The sequence below is a fragment of the Archocentrus centrarchus genome, chromosome 5, assembly GCF_007364275.1.
Source record: "Archocentrus centrarchus isolate MPI-CPG fArcCen1 chromosome 5, fArcCen1, whole genome shotgun sequence".
Classification (NCBI taxonomy): Eukaryota; Metazoa; Chordata; class Actinopteri; order Cichliformes; family Cichlidae; genus Archocentrus; species Archocentrus centrarchus.
In genome coordinates, this window is record NC_044350.1 from 12256836 (window position 1) to 12279397 (window position 22562).

The following is a 22562-nucleotide window of genomic DNA, read 5'->3' on the forward strand; positions in this document are numbered from 1 at the left end:
ATCTCGAGGACAGCGCGGGTGATAGTGGTGTTCGGCAGAAGAGGAGTCACTTCAAGGAGAGAGGCATTAAAATAAAATCACTGTCTCCTTTTGTTTTAATGGTGCCATAAAAATAGCCTCCCCTTTTTGGACTTTCCAGAGTGAGCGCGTGTGGTTGGCCAACACTGTAGCTACAAGCAAGAGAAGATGCTGATCAGTTGCCAACTGAGATTTATTCGTAAGGATGACAACTTAAGGATTCATTAAAAAAAAAAAAAATCCACAATATAGAAAATATGTCTTTTGCCTGCCTCCTATAGAGGATTTTAATCCACCTTTACCTCATCACATCTGTGGTATCTCTGGTTTTGGTGATGACACGATAAATGTAACAAAAATATGCATATCTGGATAAAGCTGTCAAAACCAGAATCCTTTTTAATCTTCCATTTTGAGATTACATCACAAAGAAACTGACATATGACCTTAAGCACTTCAAACACTTGACCAAAGTCCAAGCTCAGCTCCTATCTTATCGGACGCGGATTTTTTTCTGGTGCCTCGTCACCTGCAATACGGACTGCAGTTAATACTTTTATTGAAACAGACAGGCAAACTGACCATCTGCTCTGCATCTCCACTCAGTCATAACGTCATCCACAGTGTACAAGTTTATACAAATAGATGCTCTAGTCTGTTTTAATGGCAGCAGACAAGCAAGCACACACAATATGTCTGGACTGGTTCAGTATTGACTCAAGACAGCATCCTTATCCATCTTTGTCCATTAAAGCCATACTGTTTCCGGATATATACTGTTGAGTACTATTAGAAACCATATCATTGGCTGTGACCGCTTGGTTATTTCTCCTCTCTTAATGCTTTTAGACAGGCGTGTGGCTTGTGTCACATGGTGCTCAGCCAATTTATGTCCTGTGATGGGTCACAAGGCAACAGAGTTAATGCAGACGTCTCAGCGTGGGGGTGGTGGGGGGGGGGTGGGGGGTGGGGGGGGAATTTCAATTCCTCTACAGGAAAAACAACGTGCTACACAAAGATGGGGCAGACACTAAAAGTTCCCAAACATTAGATCCACAACATGATAAGATGCAGGATATTGTATATTATCTGAAAACAAGCATAAACTTTTGCATGAAAATTAAGAGTGACTAGCCAGCCAGAAAAGCACTGACCCCCATGGTCAAACTCATCACAGCCCACAGGAAGATGCGCGACAGCACGAACAAAGAAAGCATCTTGTCCGGGAACTCATTCATTTTGCTTGGCACCATTACATCTGAATCATGTGAGGCCAATGCCAATTATCTTACGTTGCCCCGCTGTGGAGCTGAAACAAAGGAAGTGCATCCAGCCCGGCCATTTTTAGCTCAGGAGTCCAGTTTTATTCAAACCAGCAGACAGCGAGTGTGTTTGAATAGGGGCTTGTGAGCTCAGGCGATTTCCTGTCTTGTCCCCAATCATCAGCACATGCTGTAATTCCTGGTGAAGCGCAACACACAGCGCTGCATGCATCACTGCCTCACTATAGAGGCGGCGACAGAGACAGAGACGAAGGCCCGCGTATGTACGTGTAGGTATGCGTGACTAATACCGCACATACAAACAGAAGTAGTAACGCCAGCAGCTACAGTAATGACACGTTTGAGGTTCCACTTTCTTCACTCTTAACCTACACATTTAATTCAGTGATGTCAATTAACTAAAATTACGTCCTAAAGAATTAGATGGTAGGCTGGAGAAGAGAAGAGAAGAGAAAGACACAGATGAAGGAGAAAAGAGGCTGAGTGAATAAAATGTGTGATAATAAGGAGATCTGGAGACAAGAGGGAAAAAAAAAATAGTGGAAGTGAAAAGGTGCGTTGATGGAAATAAGAAACGCGGGAGAGATAGAGGAGCGAGATGAGAGAAGTTGACGATACCTTTTCAGAGAGTTAGCGAGGCGGAAAAAAGGAGGAATGGAGGCAGATAAGAGGAGAGCGGTCTGTGCATGTTTAGCTAAAAGGGAATTTTTTTTTTTTCCTCAGCTTGTGGGCAACTGAGCGACTGTCACATAACTACAGCCAACACCACTTCAACTTCAACTAAGTACTCCAAAACAGTCCTCCACACTAGAACTTTTACAAGGATTCCACATTTTTTTAAAGAGTTTTAATCAAGTGTTTCAATAGGCGAGCATAGGTTTCAAAATAAGAGCAGCTATTGATTTGTTTAGGTGCTTTTTATTGTGAAAGGGAAGTGGAGAAAAAATAGCTGTCCTGTAATTTAATTACCTAGTCAGGCTGCACAGGTCAACATTTACTTTCTCCTTAACAGACCAAATTTTACCTCAGGTGTCAACTTTCACACACTGTCCTAATGCTAATCATGTAAACACCTAAATTTAATAAACTCAATTCTCTCAGCTTAAGGGGGAAACAAATATATTAAATTATTAATACTTAAGGCTAAGACTTTGAGCATTAGAGTCTCAGTGGAATTACAGCCTTTATTCCAACACTCCCATTTCATAACTCAGCATTATGAGAAAAGACTAGCTATTCCTGGAATCATTCCAAAAGGAAGGGCTGGACCTACTGGGCAGTCCAGAACAACGAGTAATATCCTCCATTGTGCGTCAGTCCTAGGGCAGAGGCGGGGTGGGGGACGTTCAACACATGACAATATACACAGCAACCTCAAACGCACGTTTATTAGGTCATATTACAGAGACTGTCTTTCAACTTGGCAGACGGCAAAAATAATAAAGCTGCTCCTTGTGTAAACTGCGCGTGAGCACACAGTTTGTGGGTGTCCGATGGTCTTTGTGTATCTTTAAGTTGGCATTTGTCATTCCCGTGTCCAAACGCAGCGAGTGACAGCGAGGTCGGTGAGGGACAAAAAGCCAAAACTGTGTCCAAAGGGCTTGTCAGTATCGTTATAGCAGCAGAGCCCAGGACGAGGTAGCGCGTTGGGGAGGAGGAGGAAAGTGTGGAGGAGGATAAGAACAGACATGGAGAGAAAGAAAAACACAGAGGGAGATGTGCTGGAAAGAGAGAGAAATGTGAGCACAGAGGAAGAGAGATAAGGAGAGACTGGTGGGAGCGGGGGAAGATGAGAGGAAGAGTGATGAGTGAGAGGAATGCTAGAGACAAAGAGGCAAGGAGAGAGAGGAAGACAGGAGAGAAGAGGGGCTAAATATATCAGTGTCTTGCTCAACACAACACAGAACTAGATATGAACAATCTAAGGTGCGACTATGACTTGTAGGAGGACAGGATGCTACAGGTCTAAAGCCTCTTTCAAGCGCACTTCTCCTTATATGCTTGTGTCTGATTTTCAAAATAAATAAATAATTCACAGAGGGAAAAAAAAAAACCTTCTCATTACAGATCCCCACACAGTGTCCCCCAAAGAGAGAATTACAAAACTGGTAATTTTTGTCTCAGGTCCGAATAGTAGTATAAATGATAGGCGCAGCCTCATTGGGGGACACAATCATAGAAGATGAGAAATCCTCAGCTCCCTGTGGCTTTGAATGTGTTTAAATGTTATTTTCCGCGGTCTAATTAAGTCGCCCCTCTGTTTATATTCGAACCCTGCATGCTGAATAAATACCACGCTGCCTCTGCTTCTCCACCGCCTCTTCTGCATTCTCAGCCGGGCACTTCGCTGCTGTGTATGAGTATATCACGCCAATACTGGCCAGGCAAATGACCTGCCATGTTCCACGGGCCCACAGGGACCGACTGCCAGTCATAACTTCCCAATCCCTCACTTATTTCAGCCACTCACTGCCATTTTCAAAGGGGATTGAAAATATGGCAGAGGCGTTATTTGATTGCCGTTATTGTACACTGTTTGGGAATTTATGCAAGCTAGGTCTCTCAATTTCAAAGTGAAGTAGATGGCATTGGTAATGAAGCAAGAAACGTTGGGATATGTGCCACAGCGGAAAATATATATGCAAAAAAGGATGGAGCACAGACACGGAGTCTTTTAGTTTCTGCAATTTATAGTGGTAAAGGACAAGTAGGCACGCTAGCAATAGTAAAGTGCCAAAGTAGTGCTGCATTTAACCCCCTGCTTACAGGAAAAATGGAAAACAAATGTGCACAGCTGCCAGCATATATCGACCAACCAATCCACTAGCTGACCTGGAGACTACTGCACTAAAGCAAAATAAAGCTTCATTTCAGCAGGCTTTTTAAATATTAACAGCTTTATTATCCGTCTGTTCTCTCCAGCAAAGCAGCTAAGATCAAGCTTTATCTCAAGTCCAGTGTCTGAGAGGACTTTATACAAGCAACCTCTTGTTCTCTTGACTTTGAACGGGGCAAAATCAGCTCCACAAAAGCTCTGGAATTAAACCACAACCTAATTTGTCTTTGGTACAAGTGGGCTTTGACCTGCTATTTGACAAACGCTGTTTGATAATGGGATTCAGCACTAAGCCGGTCTCCGTCACCACACTCCAATCCACTTTCCTCTGCAGGTCAGCTGACCCTTTCCTTGATGTGCTGAAGGATGGTTAGTGTGATGTGTTCTAGCTTGTTAAAACTCACGCGATTTCACAAGGGGGAAAGGTCAACGCTCACACAACGACAAGAACCTGCCACCAGAGCGGTGCTCATGACCTCGACCCACAACGTCCGAGTCGAGAGGAGGAGAGCGACATCATCAGAAGATCCCTGCTTCTCTCCCTTTCTTCTCCCTCATGAATATGAAGTCTCAACCTGCATGCTTCATTTGAATTTCAACGATTTCCTTAAACTCACAAACACAAACACACACACACACACACACACACACACACAAACAAATATCAGGTTTACAGCTCAATTGTCCAAGAGAAAGCACATTTTCTGTGAGAAGTGACGCATGAACTGTGAATGTGTGCATCGGAGAGGTGTCTCACCATATGCCCTGACCTTTCCGAGGAGAGAACAGAGCGAATGTAATTCTCCCGGCTGTGTTTGTATGAAGCACAAGGCGGCAATTATTAAAGCCTAATGAATAACTGGGACAAAACAAAGTACTGGCACACTTGAGCTCACCCAAAAGGCTACATTTGCATCTTAAATGCAAATCAAAATCTTACTCAAAGTACAGATAACTTGCTCCTGGGGGGGGGGACCAAGGAGTATGCAAACAAAAACCATTTATTTTGGTTATTTATTCATGCAAAGAAAAAGGAGTAAGATAAGGCTTTTGGGAGCTGTATAGTTTAAGAGGACTGGTCAGTAACATCTGTTACATTTGCAAAGTGCATGCAGAAGGTTTAAATCTAAGTCAACAAGTTTTTATTTTGATCTAATTTTTGTGTAGTCACACAAATCAGTTTGCCACTAAAGAAGGGATATTGTGCCGCTACATATGGGGCTTAACTGCTACACTGGAACATGACGCTTCTCTGTAAGCTGATTCAGTGAGAAAGGAGAAGGGATGAAAAAAAGACAAGAGACATGAAGTAAAAGCGTCGGACAGATTATGCAGTGACCACAACTGCTCTGACCACCACCAAAACCCTCCTTAAAGCCGTTATGTCAAATGAGGGAATTCCTGAAAAGCCTCAACCGCGGCTTCATGCTGTGAGCATTTATTTTACGAGCTCCAGGCTGAGCACACAACCAAATCTCTCACTTCACAATGGATTTTAAAGTCATCCATCAATGTATGGACTGTGGTCATTGTGTGTGAATAGATGTTGATTGCTGACGATGCTTGAGGTGTTCATCTAGCGAGCGTGGCTCTGTGTGGCCCAGATCCTGCCTGAGAGCAAAAGGGGCTGCCATGCCATTAATTTGGGTCATTGTTTTGCTGGGCTGTGGCTTAAGATTCTGCAGGAAGAAATATGAATGTGAGCGCAGTGAGCATAAACACAGGGCTAGTTCCAGCTGTGTGTTTCCTGCGCTAAGCTAAGCTAGCCTTTTCTCTCGCTCTGTCATATGGTCTTGATTAGCAGGCCAGTGTCTGTGGTAGCTGGCTGGCAAAGTTATTCCAGCTATGTGTTTGTACTGGGGTGGGTCCTCTGGGAGAAATATGTCAGTGTGATCCACAGCTTGGATGAGACCGTCAGTGCCACTTCATTACATGGATATGACAGGGTGCGATGAGGAGCAGGGAGGGCGAAGATGTACAGTTTGAACATGGACAGGGAGCTAGAGAGAGTACTGTCTATAGCACTCTCATTAGCCATTTCTATGCAGTCCAGATTTCTTAACTGCAGCATAGCAGAATCTCTGTTTAAGTGTGTCTTTTATCTCCTGTGGTTGTTTAAAGTACAGCCAAGTATTGAAGCAGTAAATACACACAGTATACACACACTTGGCTCTCTCTTGACAGGCATAAACCTCAACAAGGACACTAGTGAAACAAGATTCTACACCCATCTCTCAAAATGTGCGCTGAGCAGTTACAGCTACTGAGCTCCCAGAACATTGGAAATGGGGGGGAAATATAGATTTTCCTGACAGCCTGAGACTCTTTAGGCCCTCAAAGCACACCTACTCCTCTGCACTTGTGATCTTTGAGAAGCATTACTAAGAAAGAGTGTAGTATGAGTTTTCCTCTGTGATGGCTGCTTTTCAGAAGCAGCTCTCTTGTGTACCAACATGGGGAGGATGAAGCGTTTAAAAAGATGTTAGAGACAAGCGCGTGGCGAAAGAATATCATTGCACATAACCACATTGTCTGCTGAGCAAATACAGAGCTGTGCTCTTTCTGCAGCATTTCCTGTTCCACCTGCAATATCACAAAAAAAAAGAATGCTAGGAGGACATGCAGACATCACTGCAGCTGGTGTACAGAGTAAACACATACTGAAACCCACCACACACACACACACACACACACACACACACACACACACAGATGTGGGGCTGGGGCTTCACCACAGTGGCGCCGGGGCAGGGCAGGCGGCAATAGCAGCTACTAATTAAGAGTGGTTGGCTGAACAGCTATAGTTAGGGCTAGAGCTGGAGGGCTGAGGAGAGTAGGGCGACAGGTCTGACACTGTGCCTGAGTGAGTGTGCGTTTGTGTGTGTGTCTGTTACTAGCGACCCTGGGGCTATAGGGTAGGGCCCCAGTTCAGCTCTTGCTGACTCAGATTCAGCACTGTCTGGCTGCAGTGCTACTAGTATAGCTAGAAGGGAGGAAGAGCAATTTGCTCTTCCTCCCTTTCACTAAAACTTTCTCACACTGCTGTTTACTTTGTGCATGTTTTAGTTTTGCTTCCTCTTTATATTCTCTCATTCAGTTCACCAGCCACCTTATCATTTTATTATTTCTCTCTTTCACATACAATTGTTCCACTTTGACAAGTTTTATTGGCAGTTAATGGGTTTGCAGAGCAAAGGTGGAGATTACAGCGGGGATCGAGACAAGAAATACATTTGCTTTAAATGGTGAGAAACTTCCCAGTCAGTGAAATAGACTTCCTCTCTGCTTTCATTCACACTTTTAGAAACTAGAAATTCTTGTTCTCCCGCTGCAATCGGTGAATCAGCACCGTTGGGCAACATTGTGCTTAACAGTGCTGCGGACTCAATGCATCATCCCATAAAATGTAAACAAAACCAAGAGACAAGACAGTCATCAGGGCCTGAGATACCCTCAGTCAGTCACCTCTAGCAACAAAAAAAAAAGGTGTCATAATGTGTCCTAAGAAACATGACTATATATTGATTGCTGTCAATAAAGTGGCTTGCACAAAAGCAATTCATTATACAGAAATAACAGGTGACCACATTAACAAACATTTTAAAAAAGACCTTGTGGCAGTATAATAGGCTTGGGCCTGGGCCTTGGTTATTTAGCATGCCAGCTAATCCTATTGTTCTTGTCTCTAGAGCACAAGTGGTTAGCTGGATGTGAAATCCTTGCTTTTGTCTCTTTGTGTCTAATTCGCAGTCACCAAAATAAATAAGCCTAAAATAATACATTTAAGTGCAGGCCAGTTTTGACAGTCACGTATCACTCTCATGCATACCATAAAAAAAAAAAAAAAACGCTGGGGTGTGAAGACCACATCAAACAAACTGAACGTGGATGAGCATTAAACCGAGGCTACCGATTGGACTGACTTCATTCAGCTCTTGCTGCCAATTTACTGCATTCTAAGCATTTCTGAATTACCAGGAATGGAAAGTCACATTCTTGGCATTTGGATGCTTTCTATCATGAGGAGGTTAATGACGTGAAATCAGCGACGTCCCATTTTTATGCACAGGGCCCTGCACAGCACCTCGCCTTTTGTTTTTCCTCCTAGGGACTGCAGTTTGCACACACAAACACACACTTACTTACTCCTTTGTGTTTGCAGTCTAAACAAGAGTGTTATGGGAGAGTGTGTGTCAGTTTATTGTTTGCCCGTTCCTCTCTGTGTTCCTAAATGTTTACCACTGCAGAACAATGGACTAAGGTGGGAAAACCTGAACATGGAAGCTCTGGTCTGCATGTGTGTGTGTGTGTGTGTGTGTGTGGGTGGGGGGGGCATTTTTTCCATCTTAGCATTGTAATTTTGGAACAATCTGCACTCCTCCCTAGGTTTCAGCTCACATCCCTTCACATATACCAGGAAAGTTCACACAACTGGATAAGAACAGCTCCCAGTAGGTAGAAGACCCTCTGCAGCATTTACCTTAACCTGTTCTTGTGTCATTATATAGGAAGAAACCAGAAACAAAGCATTTCACTAAAATCATTAAGCTTATTTTTAGCACTGAAAATCATTTAAGCACACCCCCGACCCCTCCCCCAGAAAGCAACAAAATATCACTTGCATAGTTCAGTATTTTTAGCAGAGTAAAGTTTGTCTATGCAGATGTAAAAACAGGTGCGTGTTTTGGAGAATAGACTGGGACAAACAATCAGTACAGAGGTAAAAAGAGAATTATATGAACTTATAGGCTATAAATTCAGCCAGTCCTGTACAGAAAACCTCTGTGTGTGTGGGTAAGTGAGATCTGGGCGGAAAGCCAGCCAACAGTTGAGCTAGATGTCTCATGCTGGCTTACCACTGAGGCTAACATTGATATGGCCGCTGTGACCAGTGGACTGGACCCTAACTGAACTACAAAAGAAAATTTAAGCCTTAAATTAAAGTAGTGTAGTGAGGGTTTCTTCATCTTCCCGTGGCATTATGTCTGTGCAACTAATGCAAGTGAGACCTTACCTGTTCATAAAGATTTCCCATATTCTGCTTCTTTAAAAAAAATAAAAAAATTAAATATATCTAGTAGGCAATTAATATAAAGAGATAGCTCACTCCATTTTAGAAAATAGAAATCATAAGAAGTGTGCCAAAAAGCACAGCATGTTATTATGAGAAAATGCAGAGTATATTTTCATTAAGAGAGCTCAACACAGAGACAGACAGACAGTGAGAGAACAGAGAGAGGCCTGCGCTGTGCCCATCCTCACTCTGGCCCTGTGCCAGGCCTGCTCCAGCAGAGGAAAAGAGAGAAAGGGAGGCTGTTGGGAGCGTGTGCGGATGTGTCTCTGTGTGTGTGTGTCTGTGTGTGTGTGTCTGTGTGAGAGAGAGAGAGAGAGAGAGGGAGAGAGAGAGAAGGGGGCAAACATTCCCCTGGCAGGATCCCCGGGTCCCGGCGGAGGGCAGGGTTCAGCCGCTGAAGGAGAGGCTGCGTGCCCGGCAGTCAATTAGCGGCTTGCATTTACACAACAAATGGAGCTCCTACAGTTTCTCTAGCCCTCACACGCATCCACACACACCACTCATGAGTGTATCCACTCAGCGCTCATCAGCACACGCCAACGCAAGGTCATAGAGAAGCGAAGGGAGGGAGGGAGGGAGAGAGAGCGGGAGGGAGAGAATAAAGAGAGAGAGCAAGAGGCCACCTATCTGCTGGAGTGGTACTCCACAAATACTAACTCATTGGCTGTATCAGAAACACAAGCAGAGACACGATGAACACAAAGTAACAAAATCTCTGCAGTTCAGAGCTGTAATGCAGAAATGAATACTTGTCCCCAAACCTTCTCTGTCCTTGGAAGATTCCACAGAAGACAATAAAGACAAGGAAGATCTAAATCACAACTGAGTGCCAGCAATGACTGGCCAATGGACAGATTCCAGCTTTTTTTTTTTTTTAATGAAATTACTTTTTTGCATCTGTCCATTTGGTGTCACTGTCATCTGGTGTTAATCGAATCTTGATTTGAGCACTCGAGCGTCGAGAGCTCTGGTCCACGAGCCTCTCAACAGTCCAGTGCTAATGCAAGTGAAGAATTCAGCTTGATACTAGGAATTCGCCATGTGGGTTCCCATTAATGAACAGGCCAATGGCAATAGCCAGTGTTAATCTGTCATTATATTCATACATTTCAATGAGTGGATCTGCCCTCACTGATGTTCGATAAAGGGCTGAAAGCATTACACTGGCAGAATGCTGTGTTTTGCTTTTGCATTATGAGCAAAACAGATGCAATTACAGTCTATATACTGTACATGCCATATTTGTGTTATGCTAAAATATTATCTTTAATCTCTTGCATTTACATAATTTACTAATTTACATGGCATATTGCTAGAAAGTGGACAAAACCGCACTTGTTCTGATCTACCTCTTATGGCAGTTACATTTCTGGGGAGGTAATCAAGCTTTAAAGAGTCACAGTCACATCAATGCCTTTCATTCTCTTTACATTCTTTCTCTCTGACAACTTGCCACTCAAGTTGTCAGAGAGACCATCCCCATACAGTGTGTCCTTGCCTCTGTGAAGGCAAAGAATTGCAGCCACTCTTTTGTGTCTTTGCGGCACTCATTCTAAACTGCTTGGAAACTTCCACAGCGGGAACAGACAGCATCATGCATCAGAGCACACCAAATGAACCCAAAACAAAAATTTACTTAGCAGGTTGTTAATTTAACTGTAGTGGAAGCAGCCAAATATCAACGTTGTATAATGAGCCGCATAGTAAAGTTAATGCGAGCCTACTGACCAGCTCAGCAATCCTCAAATTGCTGGAAACAAAAAGAAAAGAAACAACTGGAGACACTGAAGAGAGGCAGGCAGAAAACAGGGCAGGAGGGGCAGACGTCACTTGGAAACATTTAGCTTCACCAGACACCTTATGGAAAATTGCCATGTCAGGGTGACATGAGAACAGAAGCTGAAGTCAATACTCTTGATTCAATAAAGTTGATCAGACAGTGCCTCTGTCATGACCAGGTGAAATTCCCTTCAATCTCTCTTTGTGAATCCGTGTGCCTTGTGTGGACAGAAACATGGTGTTTTAAATGATGAAACATAGATTGACCGTACACATTAATACCTGTATCATAAACTTGATACCAGGATGCTTGAGGACATGTGTGTGTGTGAAAGAGGCTGAAGACAGGAGACAATCAACACGTCTGTCTTTACTTCCCTTGCTCCTCCCAACCATCTGTCGCTCTCACCCATGGACATTCAGGTGAGAACTGCCTTGTCTGTAAGCGGTGTGTCTGTGTGAAACAGGGAAGCTCAGCAGCTCGAGTGGAAGCTCTTAATTGGAGGAAACCAGGGGTCTACACTGCTGTTTGGCACGCATTTCCTCACAAACAGGTCGGCTCGCTCTCGTCGCATCTCTTTGCCGATCTGCCCTCTGCCTACTCCATCCACTAATCTCCTGCCTATAACATCAATCTATCAGGGACAATTATTAGTGAAATGAGACCAGAGGTAAGTGGATGAGAGCTGACCTGTGGCATACAGCAATCAAACCCTAATCCATTTCTCTCTAGCTCTCTCTCTCTCTCTCCCTCTCCCTCCCTCCCTTTCCCTCTCCCTCCAGCTGTGCTCTGAATAGGCCTTTAAATCACCCAGCCCAGGCCCTTTGATTGGTTGACCTCTCTGCATGATTAAACAGCCATTTTCATCACGTCCTCCATAGAAGAGTGACAGACAGAGAAAGAGGGAGAGAGATGGAGAGACAGCCATGCTGATAAGGGCGGTGAGCGAGCTGAACCAAATGGGATTTTACCACGCTGATGATGACAGACATCTGGATCACAAGGGGAGAGAAACTGAAACTCCACAGAGTGATGGCGGGTGTGAATAGCAGCTGAAAGTTCAACACACGGCTCCACTGAATATCGCCGGCACACTAGCTACCCACAAATGTCGAGCAAAGTACAAATCAAAGCATCAAGACACAATAATGTCTATATCACAATAAACTGCCACACTCACCTTGATGAAATCAAATACGGCACTTTTTAAATACAAACTTCTGTTAGGGCCATCACTTTAACATTTGTCTGACTACACTATATTGTGGGATACAAGATATCAGAGGGTCATAGTTACTGCTGCTGTGCCCAGTGCCCACAATGATTTACTAAGAGCACTGTTCTAAGAGCAGGAGAGTTTAATTTCCTCCTCTTCCCTGAAACCAAACCTCTCGTCCGATAAAGTCACCACCCCCTCATAACATCTGTTTGGCTTCCAAATAAAAAAAAAAGAAAAAAAAAAAAGCCGTAAAGCCAGTGTGGCGGGGTGGCGCAAGCAACAGCAGCTGTTCCCGTGCTGTGTTCAGACTTTAATTAAAGTTAGAATCAGCTCCTCTCAATTTTTTGTCATCCTTCTTTCCCAGCACTCTGTTCTCTTCCTTGCCCTGCCTTGAATACAAAAGCTCCTTTCTGCAGCAGCAACATTATTTAATATTTTTTTGGTGCGAGTTGTCTTGTTGCTGTTCTGAGTTAGTTAGCGCTGCCAAGTTCCCTCCCTTACTCCTCGGCTGTTTTATTCTTTTCCCTTGGCTCTTTCTGGCCGAGGTGCAAGCTCTGGCGTCGTTTTGTTCAAATTCCTCCCATCCCGCCTTTTCACAAATCTAAACACTTTTATGTTGATGCAGCTACAAGCAGACTGGGAGATGGGCTACTTTGGAAAATGTGTCTGTGATGTGGCCAAGTTTGACTGCAGCAGTGATTGTTGAGGGCAGAATGAGGTGTGCCTATTAAAAGAATTTTTTTTTAAAAACTGCTCGTGCCACAAAAGAGAGGGAAAGTCACATATGATCATGTTTGCCACTGACTAAAAAATGCTCCCACTTGATGGTATCTTAGGTTTGGAAAATGCAGCATTTTCAGACATGTCTGTTCTAAAATTAATCACTGGTTTTAGTTATTGGTCATTCAACTGTTTTTAAGCTAACATTTGGTGTTGCCTGAAGTGCCAGTTAGACAAATACGACCTGTCATGTGTCAGAGGACACGCAGACCAAGTCTGCTGGTGCACCAGAGGCCATGTCAAGCTGATCTCAAGAGCCAAATGAGGTCACACTCGGGAAACAATGAAGAGCTGAGCTGATCAACCAGAACAGCCGCATTCTTTCACATGCAACAGAAACCAAGGAAATCTTGGTGAGGCGGGGAGGGGGGGGGGGGGGGGCCAGTCTCGAGAGAAAAGACTTGGGAGAGAAAGGTGGCAACTCCTCCCAGCTCATGCACATCACCAGTCATAGCTCCACACCCCATTTCATTTGGAGCGCAGGGCTGAATGGTATCACTGATGCATTCCTTCGTGTTTGCTTGCTGTTTCGTCACATGCTCGGCCTCATTATCCACCCCAGAAAACCTAGAAGCTGGAAAAAAATAGACTCACTGAGGCAAAGACGCTCCTCACTACCCTACGCCTCTTTATGTGTGGGGGGGCTGGCAAGCCACTGACCAATGTGACAACTGCTGGCAGGGGGGAGAGGAGGTCAGAGGTGACCAAGCACAACTGAAGACATCATGGGATAGCAATGTGTAGCTCACACTCAAGCCCTTCTATATGCCTGTCCCCCATAATGCAGTAGCAGCCTGGAGGTTCACCCCAGAATGGGCAAAAAAACAACAAGAGAGCAGTGGGAATAAAACCTTCCTCGCACTACTCCACCTTCAAAGTAGGGATCAGTCTAACATTTGACCTCCCCTTTCCCACCCCTCCTTAAAATTTGGAGCCCTGCTCCTCCTTCTGCTCTTCTTCTATTTCTGGCTACACCCTGCACCCCACCCCCTTCCCGGAGGTCCGCCATTGTCTGGCCTGGAGCACTTATTCCCAGAGTCCCCCTGTCGGCTTGCCTTTTCTCTGCAGGGGGTCGAGGAGGGAGAGACGACTTAAAAGCACCCCCCAGGATTTGCGCCATTGCTACGTGGAGGCGACGCAGGTCTGCTAAAAGAATCAGACTGAGCAGTCACCAGTGTTCTGCGCAACATGCCGTCGAGTGGTTTTCCCCTTAACGAGCTATGCAAGGGAGAAAAGAGAGGGAAATCAGGTTTTATAGTCCTCAAGCACATGGCTCCACCGAGGGAGAGGAAGCAAAACAAAATATTTCCGAAGCATCCCAAAAACTTTTCTCTGAAGTTGCTAAATGTTAGGAGTAGGCGATCCGAAGTGCACAATCTGCATCAAGCTACAAGGAGGGCGTAGTTCAAAAATGAAGAAATGGTATGCAAAAGAAAAATTTTAAAACAACACTTTGCGCTGAGTTTGCTCTCAAAATAAAATGTGTCTGATATTTGCCTGACGCTGCAGCAGGTGAGGGTCGTATTACGGGGTAACCGTAGTCCATGTGAAATCAGAAAAGTCCCTTGTACATGTGTCTATAGTCGACATGCTATGCAGTGGCACAATGCCAACATACAATAGAGGCCAGACTCAGTGGGCTACTCATCACTTCTCCCTCTTTAACCCTTTGTGAAGGCTACAAAAGAAAGCTGACAAAGAGGCTGTGGAAATAAAAAGGGGCTGAAGGAGGAGGAGGTGTAGGATATTCTATGCTGCTTCTGCACCGTTTCAAGAGTTTCAGGCTACATTTTTTAATCTGACAACTCAGCTTCACCATAAGCACAGGGAAACGAATGTCAGGAAGACAGGCCCATAACACAGTGATTAGGAGTGTAGAGTAAGTGGCCCGGTTTACACTACAAAAATTCAGTGATTCTTTCGGAGCGATGTTTCTAACGGAAATCATTTTTCATCTGGGCTAGAGTTTCAAATGAACTAATACTACTTTTAACCATAGCTTAAAAAAAAAATGAGCTTGTCCCAAAACCTGACAGGTTCCACTTGGCTCTGTTTTAGAAAATTGGCTACTGGGAGTTAAACGTGGGTAGGTGAGAAGCTGGGAAGCGCTCCAAAGTGATTTAGGCTAAAGCTACTCAAAAGCTACCCTTCTTTTTGTAGCTGAAGTGGGATAGCATAGCAGATTTAAGAAGGCTAACTGCCTTTTCTGCTGTGTTGAAAAAGCAAAGTGTCCCACCCCACCCCCCCCAATTGACTGGTTTTCTGGGAAGAGTCTGCCCTCTCCAAACGCACATACGCCAAGCTAGCCAAAAGCACCAGCCGACATCTAATGAGTGCCAAGCACTCAGGGGAAAAAATTACTGGTAAACAAAATGAATAAATGAGCACTTATCTCCATCTGGTAAACACACATGCAGGTGCTGACATCAGAGTGTATGGTTTATGAGCCATGGCGTGTGTGTCCGTGTGTGTGTGTGTGTGTGTGTCACACAAACCCAAACCAGAAGGGTAAGTCTACCTGTGTCCTACACGGATATGCGCACATTGTCTCAATGCCCACCACCGCCTCGGGAGCGCTGCCACCAAACTGCTGACCTCTCTGGAACGAGTTGTCCTTCCTTCCGCTAACATGGAGGTTACTGCTAGTTCCCCATCACAGACACAATAAAGAGGCCAGACAGGCATCTAGCTGATTTACAGGCTAGCCCACAGCCATGTGGCTCTCTTCAAAAGCCTGCCTTCTATTAGTCTTATTTACATGGCTGGGGAGTAGAGACCATTTGAATTATTTAAGATTCCCCTTGGTAAACACAACAGAAACCAGGAGGAGGAGGTGTGTGTGTGAAGGAAGTGGAAGGATGCAAGACAGGAATGACGACATGGCACACACTGATACTGAGCTGGATGAAAAAGACGCAAACAATTATGAGTTACTGCACCATTAAGATGAATGAAAACAACATATAGCTACATACCAGTGAAAACTCTTCACCGTTCCATCTCATTCACCACACTGGAGTGTTACCTTACATTAAACTTTCCACACTCTCACATGTGCAAACATGTTAAGATAGCATCCTCCATACAGTGTGCACATCAGCAAGTGCACACCAGCGATGCGCTGCTTATCTCAATGCAAATACATGCGCAGGCACACACCCACAGTGCGCTTGCCTCCTCTCTCACACAGTGGTTCTCATTAACAAGCCAAACATGCCTGAAGAGGCAGACAGACTCTAGTGAGCACAGTAAACAACCAGTAGGCTCCCTCATCTAAACTGAGACTATCTCAGCATCAGCAACACACAATTTCTGCCAGTTATACTGACAGGCTCCAGATACAATCCATTCAAAGGTTAGATTTCTGCCCTATAAACCAGGGAAATTTGCTGTTCCCTGCTAAAAGGAAATTTAGGAAGATAGACACTGGGGGTATGCAAGATACCCTCTATGCCTGTGGCTTAACCATAAATTCTCAATCCTAATATACTCTAATATACAATAACAATAACTATGATTTTGGAAAGCCTCACTTTACAGATGCTAACAGATGCAACTTATCCTGTCATGTGCACACCTTAGCAATAAAATTAGAAAACAATACATGACAACGTTAGGCGATGTCTTGTATAAGGAAGGGGTTACAGATCAATAGCAGATTCACAAAAGGAAACGCAACAAATGAAACCTTTTTTTTTTTGTCTATCTGCAAAAATCAGGCCAAAACTGCCTGTCTGAGTCAGTGTCTGATGGGGGAAGACAGACTGCTGACAAGAGCATTAGCCTGCCAGGTAGGAAGCCTCATATGTTGAGGCTGTGCCCATTAGCTGCAGGTGTAGCAGGACTCCAGACAAGGCCAGAAGTGGAACGAGGTTAATTCCGCACCGCTGGACCTTCAGGACGACTGTATCTCAATCCAAGTGGTGACGTGCTGGGGGTCGAGGGTCATATACAATGACAACAGATGACAGGCCTTTGCACAAATGAAATTTGATTTTATTTGAAAATAAATTCAATGCCACGCTCTCCTCAAGAAATGTGAGTGCACGCATAACGCTGAACAACAGAATTTCTTCATGCCCTACTTAAGTCAATCTTGCTACTCTGCTTTACATTTCAAGCAAACCAATCAACAACTCTTTGAACAAAAAGGGGGCCATGTAAATTCTGTTCCCCCAACAGGCAGCACGGACTAACAGCGGAGCTTATTTCAATTTGCAGCCAGATTAGCAGGAGTGTTTTTGATACTGTCAGTACGGCAGAGATTTTTCTGTTCCGAGTTGTCTTGAGTGAGTGGCCTTTTCAGTGCCTGCTTCAAAAAGCGTCCCTGTACCCGAGCAGCTGTCACTTTCAGCAAGCACTGAGGAAGACGGAAGCGGGGGAGGGGCCCTTTGAAGAAACGGTTAAAAGTGGGCGATAAAAATAAACCGGGAGAGAGGAGAAAATTAATTATACATAACAGACAGTTCACTTGGATGAGCACGGCGGAGATGGAGAAACTACGGCTGCCTTCCTCAAAGACAGAAAAAGCCATTTTCAGACTGCAGACATTTCTGGTCATACTGAAGCGACTACTCTGTAGTGAGGGATGCAGCGAGGATTTCTTTTTTTTTTAAATAAGGTCAGGGTATCAAACAATGCAGACTGAGCTTTCATTTCAAATTCTCCACCAGCACTCAGTTTTTTGCATCCTCTGTAGTTCAGGCAGTTTCCAGAGACCAAAATAAACCTGTCAGCCGTGAGCACCCCACCATCACCGCCGCCGCCGCCGCCACCCTCTCCACCCCCAAATTTGATGAAGCTTGCAGATAGCTCGGTCTACCTTTAAATTTGCCTCTGATTGGCACTGATGAGGGTTTATGCTGCCGGCTCACCTGCAAACTCACCTCTTGATATGATTCGTAATGCGCCAGCACTTTGTAGTTCAACACCGCCCACTGACTCTCAATCCCAGCTTCTTATTTGGGCCAAATGGAGGTCATTCCTATTTGAGCAGTCAGTCAAGACAGGCCCGCCAGGTATTGGCGAGTGAATTTATTTCATATTAAGGCTTGTCGGCTGGATAGGTGTTAGCACCATGAGAGCTGTGTGTGTGTGTGTGTGTGTGTGTGTGTGTGTGTGTGTGTGTGTGTGTGTGTGTGTGTGTGTGTGTGTGCGTATACACAACATGGCCTTCGGATAGAGCCCGGCTGCTGGACCCTCTTTCATGCTTTTTAATATTGCTGCTGCTGAGTGGCTCCTCACCTCAGGGCATCACAGAAACCCCGGAGAGACTAAGTAAAATACTGATGGAAAGACAGGAAGGAGGAAGGCTCAGAAAGAGATGGGGAGGTGACACCGCGGAAGGCAGGACACAATGTGACAGAAGGAAGGAGAGATTGGAACACAGGAAAAATAGATAAATAAATAAATATCTAGTTTAGCAGAACCCAGCAGGCAGCATCCCACTCTGCCTAACCTCTTTAGCAAGACTGACACAAATGAAAACTCATGTAATAAAAACACGCCATCTCCACCGGCTATGATATGAAAACAGATATTGCATTACAACAGCGCCGAGCCAAGAAAGCCCTCAGTCACACATGGGGGGGCACAGTTAAGAGTACGGTGTATGTGCCGCTCTCTGACATAACCACTGTTTCAGTTCAAGAGGGGATCCTGTTTCAGTTAGTAGTAAATGCTTCTTCACTGAGCCAACCGGGCATCAATGGAGAGGCGCTGGCAAACAATGAAGACTAGTCATCTAGTAAATGAAACACAGCAAAGAGCTGGTTGTAAAACAGACAGCGAGTCAGAACAGTGAAAGAAAGGAAGTGGACAGCAATGGGAAAAGGGAGGCTGACTTGGCCGGGCCTGCTAGCGAACGGCCTCTCTAGAAGACGGAAAAAGAGAGACCAGAGGACAGGAGAGTCAGCAGGCAATTTGACAAGGAGTAGCAGTGCAGGAGAGAAGGAAGGAGATGGGAAGGGAAGGGGAAAGCAAGAAAAGAAGACTGGGAAAGAAAGCATGAGTGGCAGCATGAGTCTGGAGCCAGGAAGAACAGAAGAGCGGAGGCAGAGAAGAGGAAACGCCGAAAGTTGAGGATGTCACACCAGTCAAACATTTAGGAAGAAGGGGAAAGAACCTGGACTCTGCAGTCTAACACAGACACACACACACACACACACACACACTGCAGACTGCGATTGCAAACACAGTGCATATATCTGCCCACTGCATGAAAGTCATGAATCACAGTACAGCATGCCCTAAAGAATACAGTTACACACTGAAAGTCCTTCCACATATATCAACAATTTCCTTAACCCAGTGAAGTAGTTTCTCACTCCTACTGAGCAAGTCCCATGAGTGCCTGCAGGAATTTATTTCAAATGCTTGTTTTTATTTTATTTTCGAAAACCCACCATCAATATAAGCAGCAAAGCACAATATCTCAAGCTCAGTCTTACAGCGTGCCAAGATGTGATTCACTTCTCACTTGAGCACAACCCTTCTGCTTTGTCATCCATCCACAATCTAATTAGACCTTAAATATGCCGCTCGCTGAAACGTCCAAAGGAATGCGACGTGGGGCGAGCCACACAAAGGCAGCACCGGAGGGGTGCAAAGAGCACACGTCAGCTTAAATTCCAAAGTTTGGACATCACAGATTTACCCTTCGCAGCAGCGAATGGCAGAAGGCAGACCGGACGGGGCAGACTTGGAAAATTCATGACACTGCTGGTCTATTGTGGGGCAGATCTGTATCATAATAAGGGAAGATTGAGGCAAATTGCTTGTAATTTTCTGGCTGGGTTGCCAGCTTTCATGTTCATGCCGTACAAGATGACATTTTTGCAAAACAAAATGATTTCTTTTTTTTTTTTTGAAGACCTTGGTTCCTCGGTGGGAACTTTTTGAAACCATAAAGAAACAATCATGTAGGTGAGATTGTCCCATTTCATAGATTAGGGTCAAAACAGGCGGTGGTTGTTTGGGCATGTCTAAACATGTACATGTGTAATTATAATCCTGTTATTAACTCCTTAACCACCTGAAGGACCACACTGAACATTGTCATTTCTAGTCCGGACTATACAATTATTTGCACAAAGAGAGTCACTGTTATGTTTCCTTACATTACTGCCACTCCTCTCTTGTCAGTCACACTCGTGTAAATAAAGCTCATTTTGATTTGACATGTTAGGTGCGCTTCTGTTGTGTGGTTGGTGAGATGTCGCTGGCCCTGTGTTTGAGTGATTTAAAGCCCTTTTGTGCCTGGACACCACCTCTTAAACAAACACTCACGTCAGGGTTCAGATCCGACAACATTTACATGTGAATGTATGATGTATGCACTGAGCTGTCAATAAGAAACGGCTGCTTCACTGATCTGAGGCCAAACAGGGTCACGTCACCTCTGATAAGGAATTATAGCCTCATCAGACACACACACAGCCTTTGTCTTATAGGGGGTGCCACATGTGGTAAAATACTCCGGCCAGTGCCACAACGTACAGCTGATACACCACAGCACCCCTACATCAACGCTTGAGAAACACAGCTGTGACTTTTCTCGACACTCTAGTTTGGCCCCACTCCCCCTGCCTTTTTTCTCTCTCCTCCCCACCCAAAATAATAAAAAAAAAAAAAAAGGTAAAAATGATCTCTAAGCCTTTACTCATCTAATATGATTCATGAATACATGTTTAAAATAGATGAATTCAAATGAATTCACGCAGCATGCGGGGGTCGGGGTGGGTAGACTAATTTGGTTAACCAGGATTTGATTAAAAAAAAAAATGGAACTGAGGAGAATCCGATAGAGCAATGAGAGCATTTTCAATAGCTGACAACCGATGCGCACTCAACACACCCACAGACAGCCCTCACCACTCCATTCCTGCTCTGAACAGAAATTCAATTGCCGTCGAATCACAAAGCTCGCAAATTGCCTCAAACTGGTTTGCAGATTAATGCTCCTATCACATCACACCAACACACAATTTATAATTGTTTCAAAGCTAATGCTGGAATCGTTTGGTTTTTTTTTTGTTTTTTTCTTTAGGGTGGGGGGCAAGCACAACCTTCATCCCTAGAGAAATCTAAAGCAACTCCTCCCTCAGGTCCATTTAAGAAAGACGGGGCAGGGTACCGTCAAATCTTAATAAACAAGCAAAAACAACCCAAATGTTTAAAGCCAAGCAGCCTCCTCCAGACTCCCTCGATTATTTACCCAGGCGACACTGAGTGTCAGCTCCTTGAATACCTGTAATTATGTATGGTTGGTGGCATTCCTCCTCTGGGGCAATGCAACAGCCCTGCGCACCCTGAGCCAGATTAGGCTGCGAGCTAGTCCGTGCCACCCGGTGCCGGCAGTTTCCTTTTTTCCCCTCCTTCTCACAAGACTCCCAAAAAGTCTTCTTTTTGATTCAACAGCCGTGCAGCAACCAGAGAAAAACTCAACACACTGCACCAAACCCGCGGATACGCAACGCTCCCACCCCCCCTTTTAATTATTTTTCAAGCGCCAGGTACTCAACGCGAGGTAATTAAAGAGAAAAACGCTCACAGTAATTGGGTTAGTTACTAAGTTAGAGCGTCGCTCTTGCTCAAAATACCCGCAGTTTAACAGTTTGTGTGCGTCTGTGTGTGGATCAATCCGGCTGGTGGTCACACCGGGGCGCACATTCAACACAGCGCTCGCAGAAACGCAAGCCTCCACACACCAGCACACACACATAAATAAGTAGATACTAGCGCCTCTCCACAGGTCCTCCGCACGGCTTTTCACGCCTGGCTTTGGTTGGAGCCCCAAGACTCCCCTCCCCGCTTCAAACTCGTGGAGAAACCACACGGCGAAACGGGGAAAACGTTGGGGGGAAAGCACATACACACACACACACACACACACACACACACACACAACGACCAAACTCACCACACGGTGCAATACAGAAGAAAAAAATGTAAGCACAACATTGCCACCAAAAATTGCTCCTTCCACACGAAAAGAGCCCCGCTCCGGAGTTTTTGGGGGTACTTACAGGTTCAGGTGATCCTTAGGGTAGATATCCTCGCCATGGTTTTAAATTCCAAAACTTGGGGACATTTCCACACTGGTCACGGAGCGGCTCTGCTCTCTCTCCGGCGGCTCCCTGCGTGTGAATGGAGCGGAGAGGAGAGGAATGCAGCTCCGGCTCCAGGAGGAGGGAGGGAGGGGGAGAGGGAGGAGGCGCTCTGCTGCTGCTGCTGCAGTACCCCCACAAACCCATAGAGGGCTTCCACTGCTTTATAATGCGAAGGCTGGGGAGAGCTTCACATTCATAATTTAGGCAATCTCAGTTTCCACACGTACAAAACTTTTTTCCACGTGCTTAATTTAATTATAATTGTGTACCATTATGCTCTTACATTGTTAATTATTTAGCTTCCTGTATTTCCATCCTTCTCTGTTGTGGGTAATTATGTAGAAACATGTTCTGTAACTGAATATTTATATACACGTAATAAAAATGTGAAAAGAGATACAATACAGTGCAAAAGCCTTGAGAATCCCCTTATTTCTTCGTATTTTGTTTCCAAAGAGCCCA

At 44.8% G+C, this 22562-nt stretch overlaps 1 protein-coding gene across 1 annotated transcript in view; it reads right to left on the bottom strand.

Annotated features, from left to right (window-relative positions):
- Window positions 1-22127, bottom strand: part of plxna1b (plexin A1b) — a 188250-nt gene extending 166123 nt beyond the window's left edge. The window contains exon 1 of the mRNA XM_030728514.1: window positions 22017-22127. The gene's annotated coding sequence lies outside the window, so the exon portion shown is untranslated. The remainder of the gene's footprint in view (window positions 1-22016) is intronic.
- Between the last annotated feature and the right edge of the window lie 435 nt (window positions 22128-22562).